Consider the following 13,651-nt stretch of genomic DNA (forward strand, 5'->3'; position numbering starts at 1 on the left):
GCTTTAATTATTTGGGTATCACACATGACACCAAATTGTCATGGAAGCCGCAAATGCTCAAATGTAAGTCAGCTTTGGTTCAAAATTTCATGGCAATTTGTGAAAAAGCATCACAAACGTACACCCAAAGCAGCATCACGGGCCCTAGATCTTTACACTTGCAGGGCACAAATAGCAACCCTTTATGGTGCAGAACTCTGGGGCATCAACAACCAAGATAAGCTCACTGTGGAAGAGAACACATTTATAAGGATGTAAATGTATTTGAGCTTATATAGTGCACAGCTACCCACAGTGGGTTTCCCAGCGCTTACTTAGGGAACCCGTCCTGGTATTCCCCTGTGAGATAACCCCGGCAGGGTATCCACAAGGTGAAAGCCAGGCATCCCGCCGCAAGGGGCTGTTGTGGAGATTAAGCAAGCTATTGCCCAGACTCGCAGAGTGTGAACCCGTGAGTCGAGAAGGCACCGGAGCGAGAATTATCGAGTCCGTGGAATTTTTAGCCCAAGACCCGCCGAGGCAGGGAATTGAACCCTGGTCCAGGGCCGATCTCAGCTTCCGGGTCTGCCGCCTCTAACCCCTGAGCCACACTTCTCCACAAGGATGTTATTGCAGCTTCCAGTGCGTACACCTATGATCCCCATAATCCAAGATATAAAACTTAGGGGAATTGAGTCCCAAGCCGTAAAGACCTTTGTTACTTTGGGTTCATCTGTCGACCATACTAGAGCTCAAACATTGTAAAGATGGGCTAATCCAGATATTGGGACTCAACCACAATGTAACTCTTCCATGGCTGCAACATGTGCACAGCTGGTTTTATAAGTTGAAGTTAAATAGTTATTGGGATGACCGTCAATTATATACACTCCACTTAAAAAGAACCTTGAAAAATTCCTATTGGATTAATATCCAGGATAGCATACATCTCAGCTCAAAAGTGGGAAGGATGACCACGCAGTTCTTTGTTTGAGGGTTACCTGGACAAAATACAACACCAACTAGTGAAGTCCTTGTATATGAAGTTTATCTTCGATATGTTACAGAACACATTTAACACATCCAAGTGGTTGTGTAAAAATTTCAATGATAAGGAGGTCATTTGCACTTTCTTCCTACAAAACACTGTAGAAAATGATCTGCGCATACTATTTTTTGCCCAACATACACAATCCTAGGGAAAAAAATGATTAAACCTATTTGTATTAATATGGGACTCAAGTTACATTTAGGAGCATTACGTATTTTAAAAACAGACACATCACAGCACATTGTTTTCAACCTTAGTAGATATCTATTAGCACTTTATTATCTACATGACTATCTTAACTATCGATTTTAGCACTGCACACTTTGTATATAATCCCTTGTTTATGTATATTATGTGCTTGAAATTGATACTCGTTCGATGCATTAGCACTTTATTATTTACCTGATTGATTTTGCACTTTAGTGTCTTTAAATCGAATAGACATATGACTCATAGCGCCAAGAAATATTGACTTAATGGAAATGGAGGAAGTGCTTCATGCATTTGCACTTTACAAACCTTACGGTTGTTCCCCTATTCAATATCCAGGGTTTCTATATATCACCTGTGTTTTATAATGCCTTACATGTTATTTTAAACAATGATATCTATGTCCAGACTGATCGTAATAACTTAAGAATAGATGTTAGGTACTAACCTTGTAACCATTATGTGTGGGTTTGGATTATCACATTATACTACGCATTCAATTTGGCATGTGTTTGATATGCATGAAATGTTGGAAATTGCTTCTTTTATGATTTTTTAAATCGAATAAAGATTAAATTGGAAGTGGAGTCATCATATCATGGCGTTGGTGGAAGTGACCCAACAAGCAGTGTCAGGGCTGTGCTTATGGAGCTGTCGACACCTGTAGCAGCACGTCACCAAAGCTGCTGGGTGTGTCTCAGAACAACTACTAAGGTCTCCAGAAAAAGTGAAAGGCTCCACTGGAAACAAGAGGGAGATCACTGTTCCGGAGGCTATCCCAGATCCCCAAGAGGCCAGAACATTACAGGGCCTTAGAGATGGCATGAATTAATCGGAACCTAGTGGACAGCAGACAGCATCAGAGAGAGCTCCACTCCCAGTGTCAGCATATTCTGAAAAAGGGTTTTAATGCCAACGCCTTCCTGAAACCACCATCATCAATCAATACCGCCAAAAAGCAGAATATGTGTGACAGATGAACTGCTTAGTTAGAGACATTTGATGATCTCATTGATGTGCCAGATAACAAGAAAATTGTCAAATACCTTAAGAATCTTGCTGGTCAAGGTGTAAAAGAAGTCATAAAGAAAATCCTGCAAGCTGATGAAGTTTGATACCGTCAAATCAAGGAAGCCCAGAATCTCAACTTCAATCCAATGGCAAATGTAGATTACAAAAGGTACATTTTCTGCAAAGCATGACAGAACGTTGGCGAAACCATCGACCAATTTGTTTAGTGCCTGGATTCACTCATCAAACACTGTATGTTCAATGAATTTAATGATGAGGAAGCTATACATCGCAGAGTTATTGATGGAGGCATTCACACAACGAATGCTGAAAGAAACTCCTAGTCTGGACCAAAACCCTCATAGCTGCACGAGCTGAAGAATGTGCCAATTGACAAGCTGCTGACATGGAGGCCAGGGGTGCCAGGAATGAGTCAGTCATGAACATGAAAAGTAAGCAAAAGCACAAGGCAAAAGGATACAAAGTGCTGTCTATACGGAAAATGTAGTTGTGCTTTAGGTGTGGATTTTCTTTTCCATGCAATTGTAAATGTCTGTACGTTGGACAGATTTGCAAAGGCTGTGGGTTTGAGAACCACTTTGTAATAGTTTGCAAGGCAAAGGAAAAAGTAAGTATGTCATGGAGCGAAGACAAAATGGCCATCCGAACGTTCCAGAAGCAACATTCAACGCTCCCCCACAAGGCTAAGCAATACCACCAGTTGAGGCAAATCAACACCAAAGTCAATCATTACCTTAATCCAAATCAGTTCTTCAGTATCAATCTCAAGTGAAAGTGAAGAAGATGGCTCTGGTTTACCTCAGAAAAGCATACGCATGTTGGACTGGCTGCATGTGAAGAAAAATCCAAGTCAAAGAAAAGTTGAGAGGAAAACCACAAAAGTAATTTAAACATTGTCCGTAGATTACACTAAAGGTAAACAGTTTCCCAATACCTTTTTATTATTGACAGTGGTGCCTTAATAAACATTATGCCTGAGGAGAAATACAATGAACTTTCTCCATAACCGCGACTAACGACAACAAAAACTACATTATACACATGAGCTGCATCAACACTGTTAAAAAGTCAAGGTTCAATTGTAGAAACGATGAAACACAAGAAAATGAGAGTACAAGCAACCACCAGCACTTGAAGGTACTGTGTCAAGAGCCTGTTCACTCAACTTCAGCACAGCTGCTGATATGCAACTAATATCAGTGAAACATAATATGAATGCTCATCACAAAATAATGTCAGTACCCTTCTTTGCGTCATGGGTTAGGAAAATTCAAGAGTATCAAAATTACAATGCACATTAATGAGTATGTTCATTCTGTTGCTCAAAGACACAGAAGAATTGTATTTAATTTACAAGAAGCTGTTGTAAATGAACTTGAATCATTACTCAAATATGATATCCTTGAGCATTCCACTGGTCCAACGCCATGGGTTTCTCCACAGTGGTAGCACCCAAAAGGGACACTGAAAGAGCTGTACACATAGATGTTGATATGTGTCAAGCGAGCAGGCAATTGAAAGAGAACTACATCCAAGTCAGCAAATTGCCGACATGATGACAATTGAATGGTGCAAGTTCTTCTCTCACCTTGATTTGAATAAAGGACATCAGTTGGAACTTTAGGACAATTACAAGTACAAAACCACCTTTTCTACACATATTGGTCTGTTCCACAATAAAAGACTACGTTTCGGTGTGTCATCAGCTGCAGAGATCTTTCAAGATGTCATTAGACATATCATACAGCATGTAATTAATTCTTTCAATTATAGTGATGACATATTGGTCTCCGTAGCTACCCAAAAGGAGAATGATAAAACTCTCATGCCAGTGTGGCATTTACTAGCTGATGCAGGTTTAACTTTGAATTCTGAAAAATGTGAGTTCCATATGACACAGCTACAATTCTTTGGCCATATTATTCTGATGGGGGTTTGACACCCAATCGAGCTAAAGTACAACTGTTGTCAACTGCCAGTCCCCACTAGATGTTTCCATGTTATGTTCATTCCTTGGCATTGCCAGCTATTGTTCTAGAAACATATGAGATTTACCACTGCAAGTGTTCCTTTGAGCGAGGTGACAAATAAGAATGTTTCATTTAATTGGAAGCATGAATATAAGCAAAGCGTCAAGAAAATCAAATGAGCTATTGAGAATGCTAAAGTAATGGCATACTTTGATCCAAAGCTTGATACAGAGGTTGTAACCATGTTGGGTTAGGCGCAATCCTTGCACAGCACAGAAGACTTCCAAATTCTCAAAGACATAGTGTGACATATGCAAGCAGATGTTTGTCACAAACGGAATGTGCTTATTCACAACCTGGGAAAGAAAGTTTAGCAGTGGTGTGGTCTTGTGAACATTTACACGTCTTCTTATATGGAAAGCCATCTCAGCATGTGACAGATTACCAAGCGTTTTTTGACCAACTTTGCCAATCCAAAGGCCATGATTCCTCCTCGCATTGAACTTTGGGGTTTACAATTACAAGAACAGCACTACACAATTATGCAAAATACAGGGAAAGATGAAACCCTGCTGACTAGTTCTCATGAGTGCCTCTAAAGTGCTATGGTACACCTTCCAAGATGGCTGAAGCCTTCATAAACTTCAGTGTGTAATCAAGCACACCGGCTGCCACCTTGTGCTAGGAATTGCTAATAGGTTAAAGACTTGTCGTGGCTCCATTGTTGTGTCAGAGAAATAGGTTACTGTGCACCATCAGATTTGGGCATTGATATATTTTGTCAGCTCTCACACCTCATGCCACAAGTGTGTGCCCAAGTGACTGCCTTCTAACATGCACAATTCTTCAACAACAAGCAGTGCTTCAAGCTGTAACCCTCAAACCTGGAACTAATCACTGTAGTTAAACAGTCAGGTTGATGGAGCTTAGATGAACAAACACTGATGCCATGTAGCCCATCGATAATCCCTCCCTCAAACATAACCTATATTCTCAAATAGATTCACTGGACAACGTCCTTCATTGTTTCTTTTACTGCCTATCCAACTGGCACCAGTTCACATACATAAGCACATACACATTCTAGAAGCTCCCTACCACCTTCATAGGCCACCAGGGTTCTATCTACAAACCTTCCATCTTTTCAAGAATCCACTTATGTCTCTACTCAAAGATAAAAATCACAAAATTCATCAATACACTAGCATACCATTCTACTTGAACACCTACTTGACGTTAAATACCTCAACCAACGTCTGCATCTCATGCAGACAGTCCTGTACCTACCTGTAACTCAACCACCCCAAAACAAAATTCCTACTATTCACCAAGAAGTAGCAACAAGCCAATACGTGGCTCAACCACATGAACCATAAACCCCAACTATTACTGAAAGCCAGGTCATTCAGAATTACCCTTGACTCCAGCATCATTCTAACAGAGCAGCTCAAAATGGAGATGAAAATATGTGGAATATGCATTTGCTCTAATGATTTGATATCTATGATGTGTAGAAGTGTATTTAACGATGTATTTTAGGCCACCTTTCTATGTAATGCATCATCTTAAACAAGATGGAAGTTATCTTTCACTCACTCGTGCCTCCCCCCCCTGCCCACATCCTCTCCCCTCAGGCTTAACAGCACACAGTTAAGCGGATACTTGTGGAGAAGTGTGGCTCACCGGTTAGAGGAGGCAGACCCAGAAGCAGAGGTCGGCCCGGGACCAGGGTTCAATTCCCGACGCGGCAGGGTTTGGAGCCCAAATGTCCACGGACCTGATAATTCTCGCTTCGGCGCCTACTTGAATCAGGGGTTCACGCTCTGCAACTCTGGGCAATAGCTTGCTCAATCTCCACTACAGCCCCCACGGCAGGATGCCTGGCTTTCACTTTGGGGGTGCCCAGCTGGGCTATCCCACAGGGAAAAACCAGGACGGGTTCCCAAATCAAGCGCTGAGATACCCTTTGTGGTGATACGTGCGCTATATAAGAAACTGCAATATCATTTATTTATTTTTTTACCATACAGTTTATTTTCAGTGCTGCTATTGTTCTGCTTACGATGAACCTTTTATAGTTGGAGGTAGTATTATTACATGGGGCAATGTTTTCAATTTCTTCACTGGAACTTTCATTTGATGAAAGTGTTATTGTCAATGTTTCATGTTTGAACATCTCCAGATGACATTAGAAAATAGGGTGTTAAATAATTACTCAAACAATCGGGCTAGTGCTTGAGAGTTAAGGTATTGATATTTATTTTAATGTGCTCTGATTTGCTGAAGAAATTATACATTTGCTCACACTACAATGAATTTGTTGAAATGTTGATTTAATATGCAATAATTCTGTATTTAAAAAAAATTGATTTTGGGGTTAAGCCAGAAGTCTTTCTTGTTCGGCTAGAGATGCCCTCTGTCTTCCTAATGACTTTGCTTCCCTTTGGGGCTTAGAATATCTTCTGATTATGCATACTCTATATAACTTTACCTTTGAGACCCTTTATGGTGTTGACTGTGTGCCGCTTATTTTTGAATTTTGTAATAAAATGCTTTAACTTTTCAATTATCTAGAACACAATTAATTAATGGGCCTTCAATTTAATTTTAATAAACTGTATTTTGATGCCTTGAGAGGTGCAGTAATGCCAGGGCACATTGCCTCATGAAATTGAGGTTCACCGTTGCCTCCAGTACAGTAGGCCGTGGATGGTCCAGTTGAGGGTAATTTTGGCAAGGGGCGACCAATCGGTCCCCCCGAACGTATGGCAGAGTACCACGATCCCCCCGGGAAGCCATCTTGGGCGGGAGGCGAGTCTCGGCTGGTATGCCCGAAGCGGCGTAGCCGGGGCGCGCCTTTTCCCGCCCTAGAGTGGGTTGGCCTAGACACTGACGCGGCTGGCCACGCCCTTGGGGCAGGCAGGGGCGGGTTTACGCCCGCCCTGAAGACGGATAAAAGGAGGAGCAAGACCAGAAAGCATCCTCTTGTTCCTGTGCTCTGAAGCTGCACCTCCTCGCGGCACGTGAGCTCGAGACGGAACGAAGAGCCATTTTTTGAGCGTTGTAATCTTTCTCGTTTGTTTTACAGATACTCTGTCGGAGAATGCCGAAGAAGGCGGGAAAGCGAATGACTACCGAACAGATGCTGCGTGTTCTCATGAAGGAGATGACCGACCTAAAAAGGCGGATGGATAAAAATGAGGAAGGGGGCCCGAAACGTCCTTTGGAGGGAACGGCCCCGGGAGGAAAAGGCAAGAGGCCCAGGAGAGGAGCAGCTGGGGGAGATACCCCGGGTCCCGGTGCCCCGCTCGAAGCACCCACTCCTGTGCCGGAGGAAGGGAATCCGATTCCCGTGGTGGTCACCCCCGTGTCCGGGGAAGACATGCCGCCCGAGCTGGCAGCACAAGTAGCAGCGTGGTTGGGTAAAAGTAGCAAGGGCGCCACGGCTGTCGACGCGCAGGTGTTAATGAAGCAACTGCGGGAAACTCGTGAAGCAGCGAAGGTATCCACGCCGGCTGCGGCCGTAGAGAGGCCACAGGGGACGGTTTTGTTCGCAGAGACAGCGTCCAGTTCAGGTAAGCGGCCATTGCCGATTGCGAGGGAAGAGTCGGCTCCCTCTCGAAGGGAGAGGTTGGGTCAGCATGTTCCTTTAGTGATTAAAGAAAAGATATGGGCAGGGGAATATGTGAACATCTTCTCGTTGCTTACTGATCATTATGAGATGGAGCATGTTAAAGGTCAGAAGGATCTCATGCATCCGAGTGTTTGGCGCGCAAAGATGGCCGCCTTTAAGGTTAATGAAAACGTTGGTAATTGGGGCAAGGCATGGGGAATTTTCACATCGATCTTGGGAGAACGGAGGCCCGAATTGCTACCCGAGTTGCCGAGTTATCAGTCACGGATCATGGGGTACTCGGTATCACACGAGGGTAATCATTGGTTTTGCTATGATAATCTTTTCAGAAAAGCAAAAGAACATGATAAAAACTTAACTTGGGATTGTTATGATTCTGTGTCCTGGTCCAAAATGAAGGAGACTGGTATGTTGAAAGTGCCATTAGTAGGGAGTAATGTGGGCGAATCCTCCCGTCAGTATGCGGGGACGCCTTTTCGATCAGGTACGGGTACCGACAATCACTCGAGGCCTACCGGTAATACAGGTAAAAAGGGGGTTTGTTGGAATTTTAACAGGAGTACATGTACTAGGCCCCAGGGATCGTGCAAATTTAAACACGAATGTAGTGGGTGTGGGCAATCATCCCATCCTGAGTCCACGTGCAGAGCCAAAACGGGTGATAACGGGGGTAGAGGAGGTGCCAAACAGGTCTAACATAGTCCGAGGGGCGCCTTTACCTACCCCGATTGATACCTTGGCAATGATTCCCTGGCTCAGTGAATACCCGGATCGTGCTTCCGCTGGGGTGTTGCGGAACGGGTTTTCATATGGTTTCCGCATCCCAGTGGGGGACTTTCAGGGTGTGGAAAAATGCAAAAATCAGATATCGGTCTTGCAGCATACGACCGTGGTACAGGAAAAGATCTGGAAGGAGGTTACTCGAGGTCGAGTCGCCGGTCCGTTTAGTGTACCCCCGGTGGCTAACTTTGTCTGTTCGCCTTTAGGAGTGGTCCCCAAGAAGGACCCGGGTGAGTTTCGGCTGATACATAATTTGTCAGCCCCTCGTGGTCTTTCCGTAAACGAAGCGATAGACCCGGAAATGTGTTCGGTACGGTACGCATCTTTCGATGAGGCCGTGGCCATTTTGAATCGCCTGGGGCCCGGGGCGCTGATGGCAAAATCTGATATCGAGTCAGCGTTCCGGTTGCTCCCGGTACATCCAGACGATCAGCGTCTACTGGGTTTCATGTTTCAGGGTCAGTATTATATGGATAGATGTATGCCGATGGGATGCTCAATTTCTTGTGCCTATTTCGAGAAATTCAGTAGTTTTCTACAATGGGTCTTCACAAAGAAGACGGGTTTTCAACATGTGATGCATTATCTCGATGATTTTTTGTTCCTGGGGGCCGCCGGGGATCCGGAATGTGGGCAAGTTTTGGCTGCATTTTGTGTTTTAATGAATCAGTTTGGCGTGCCATTGGCACCAGGTAAGACGGTGGGTCCTTCGACTTGCCTCGAGTTTCTGGGGATCGAGTAAGACTACGGAGAAGGTTGTTTCCGTTTACCAAGTGATAAAGTGTTTAAGTTCAGGGCATCCCTGCAAATGTGTCTGAGTGAAGCTAAGGTTAAGCTGCATCAGTTACAGCAGTTAGTGGGCCAGTTGAATTTTGCCCTGAGAGTTATACCTATGGCCCGCCCCTTTTCCCGTTCGATCGCTCAAGCCATGGTCGGATTGAAGGAGGGCCATCATCGCACGAGGCTCTCAGCCGAGGTCCGCCAGGACATGCGCATTTGGTTGGCATTTCTGGCAGATTTCAATGGTCGAGTCGTCTGGAATAAACCGGCCGTGTCCTCTGAGGAGCTGGGGCTGTGGACAGATTCGGCAGGGAGTGTAGGTTTTGGTGCCATTTTCGGTGCTCGATGGTCTGCACAGAAATGGCCGGCATGGTGGCATAACAGTGGACTGACAAGTAACATTGCCTTCCTGGAACTTTTCCCCATTTTCGTGGCCCTGAGAACGTGGCCCGAAGGGTTCAGAGATCACTCTGTGGTATTTTGGTCTGACAATATGACCGTGGTTGAGTGTATCAATAGTCAGGCAGCACGATGCAAATGGGTTTTGAGGCTGCTCAAGGAGATCGTATTACTGTGTATGCAACTGAATGTGTTATTCAAAGCAAGACATGTCCCTGGGGTAATGAACCAGGCGGCTGATGCCCTTTCTCGTTTTCGTATGCAGGCCTTCTGGGGTTTTCTGCCCACAGCGGACCCGGAGCCGGCACCCTTTCCCGAAGCTCTTTGGTCTCTCGGTGCCCCGAACTTCGTAACCTCGTGGGAGAGAGTTTAGCACCCAGGACGAGGAAGGCATATGAAGGGGCGTTCCGGTCCTATTTAGCCTTTTTGGGGACTGCTAGTGAGGAGCTTTGGGGCCAGGAGGAAGGGGTTGTGAACTTCCTGATGTCATTACATCTGGCAGGAAAGACGGTGGCCACGGCCCAGAGGCATCGGGCTGCCATTTCCTTTGTTGCTAGGGCTCATGGGATCCAGGACCCGACAGCGTCTTTCGTTGTGCAAAAAGCGCTACGTGGGTGGCAACGCCTTGAGGGTCGCAGAATAGATGAGAGGCGCCCGATAGGTTTGGATAGGTTGGCCCAGTTATTATCCAGACTCCCTACAACATGTTCGTCTCAGTTTGAGACAGTGTTATTCCGAGCCGCTTTTACGCTGGCATTTCATGGGGCTATGCGGGTAAGCGAATTAGTGGCAAGGAACAAGCAGGATGTGACGGGAGGACTGTGCGCAGAGCACGTTCACATCAGAGGGGAGACGATGACTGTCTCGTTTGTGAGGTCCAAAACCGACCAGAGTGGGATGGGTGAATGCATAATTATACGCAGGATTCCCGGGTCGTCCATGTGCCCAGTGAAGTGTTTAGAGGACTATTTAACACGAAGGGTGGCATCATGGGGGGGGACCTTGTTGAGACACGCGGACGCCACCCCACTGACAAGGTTTCAGTTTCAGCGGGTGCTTGCGATGTCGATTACAGCTGCGGGCTTGAACCCGGGCGAATTTGGGACCCATTTCTTTCGGATAGGGGCTGCTACAGAGGCTACAGCCAGGGGTCTGAATGTGGAACAAGTTAAACGTGTGGGGCGTTGGTCCTCCAATTGTTATAAAAGGTATGTGCGTTTGCACATGTTGTGAAGCCGTAATGATGTACTCACGCTTCTTGTTTTTGTTTGGTTTTCAGTTGCGCAAGCCTACGAGGCGGGGCGGACTATGCAGTCGACCCAACACCGGGCCAGCGGTCAGACATCACCGGCTGTTAAAAAGGAGGTGTGGGTCGTGGGCCACTCATACGTGAGGCGTGCCGCGGACGTATTCAAGGCAGGTGACATGGTGCACGTGGCTGGGGAATACGGGTACAGTGTGTCCTTCTACGGAAAGGGCGGTCTCTGTATTGACCAGTTCCAATCATTTTTCGAGGGTTTGCTAGGGCGGACGAGGTCACCGCCGTCTGTAGTCATAGTACATCTTGGGGGCAATGATTTGGTCACCACTGGTAGACGACTTCTCCTGGAAGCGATGCTTTCCACTGTAAGTTGGTTAGCGAGGAGAGTTCCAGGGTGCACGATTGCATGGTCCCATATGATCCCACGAAAAGTGTGGCGGGGGGCTTTTTCGGTTTCTGCTCTTAATCACTCTGTGAGAAAAATTAATAACAAAGTAAGTAGGTTGTTCCGTTCCAATGCACTGCATTCTATCGCGCATGGATGTATTAATGATGACAGTATGTACTTGGGGGATGGTGTTCATTTGTCTCGGATGGGGAATGAGTTACTCATAGGAGACTTCATAGCTTGGCTGAAGACGTTAAACATGACCTTTAGGTAGGAGTGTGGTGGGGGGTCTGGATAGCCGGTCAACTATCCGGACCTGTGGCGGTAAGGTCATGATCGGTGAGCACTAATTGGAAGATCCCTATGAGTGGGCGTCACCCATTACGGATGGGGGCGCTCGGGGGAGGTGGCCATTGGCCCCTCAACGGGGAGGCGGTCCCTTCTAAGGATGGGTCGCCGAAAGGAAAGGGAAGGCGGTCAAGGCCCCTTCATGGGTAGGAGGGGTTACAGCCCCCTCCTGGGGAATTTCCCGGGGCCAGTACGTCTGCGACGGCAGATGTGGTAAGTTGTGTGGGGTTTGGGGGGGGGTCTACGCTACCTTCTAGATACCTCACACGAGTCCTCGTACGACCTTTAAGTGGCGTCGAGTTTTATTGGGGCCCCCGTCAAGTCAAGGGAAATTGGTAGTTGCACTTGAGGTAAGCCTCCGTGCCGCCCCTCTCAAGTGAGGGGGATATGTCTGGGTTAGGGATCTTGACACCGGTTACGACCTTGCCGTTGGCCCTTAAACGTTAGGATGTACAATTTCAAAAGTTAAGTAAATGTTTGGTAGGATGTTAGTTCGGCTAGGAGAACCTTTGTACTAGAGGATATGTTAAGGTTAGCCAAACATCGCAATGTGGTAATGAAATTGTACATAATATGAAACTGTTTATTTTAATGTTTTAATTTTGTTTCATATTTTAATAAATACGGCCCGGGAGGGTCACTCCCTCCCGTCTCCAAAAACTTCAGAACTGTTTCCGGTTTCCCATCCTTGGGGATTGTGTTGAGAGGGGGTGGCGGGTATCTCAGCCATATGGCAAGGGGCGACCAATCGGTCCCCCCGAACGTATGGCAGAGTACCACGATCCCCCCGGGAAGCCATCTTGGGCGGGAGGCGAGTCTCGGCTGGTATGCCCGAAGCGGCGTAGCCGGGGCGCGCCTTTTCCCGCCCTAGAGTGGGTTGGCCTAGACACTGACGCAGCTGGCCACGCCCTTGGGGCAGGCAGGGGCGGATTTACGCCCGCCCTGAAGACGGATAAAAGGAGGAGCAAGACCAGAAAGCATCCTCTTGTTCCTGTGCTCTGAAGCTGCACCTCCTCGCGGCACGTGAGCTCGAGACGGAACGAAGAGCCATTTTTTGACCCACCCACCAGCCCCTGAAGACAGCGTGTGGTTTTAATAAAGTTTGATTGATAATTCTGATTCTCGTTTACAGGTTGCGGTATTATCGTGAAGATTTTGAGTATGCAATAAAGAATGATCATTTTGTGTTATGTTTTGCAAATAAAGTAATTCTGCTTTAGTGTTCATCAGTAGGCATGCTTTGAATAAAGTTGTTGTTGCTACTGTCTGTTATATTTAGTCTTTAGTTATTTAGTTATCTTTGTCGTATTTATTTTGGTCGGGCGGTAAGGTCATGATCGGTGAGCACTAATTGGAAGATCCCTATGAGTGGGCGTCACCCATTACGGATGGGGGCGCTCGGGGGAGGTGGCCATTGGCCCCTCAATGGGGAGGCGGTCCCTTCTAAGGATGGGTCGCCGAAAGGAAAGGGAAGGCGGTCAAGGCCCCTTCATGGGTAGGAGGGGTTACAGCCCCCTCCTGGGGAATTTCCCGGGGCCAGTACGTCTGCGACGGCAGATGTGGTAAGTTGTGTGGGGTTTGGGGGGGGTCTACGCTACCTTCTAGATACCTCACACGAGTCCTCGTACGACCTTTAAGTGGCGTCGAGTTTTATTGGGGCCCCCGTCAAGTCAAGGGAAATTGGTAGTTGCACTTGAGGTAAGCCTCCGTGCCGCCCCTCTCAAGTGAGGGGGATATGTCTGGGTTAGGGATCTTGACACCGGTTACGACCTTGCCGTTGGCCCTTAAACGTTAGGATGTACAATTTCAAAAGTTAAGT

Source organism: Lissotriton vulgaris, chromosome 11 (assembly GCF_964263255.1).
Source record: "Lissotriton vulgaris chromosome 11, aLisVul1.2, whole genome shotgun sequence".
Lineage (NCBI taxonomy): Eukaryota > Metazoa > Chordata > Amphibia > Caudata > Salamandridae > Lissotriton > Lissotriton vulgaris.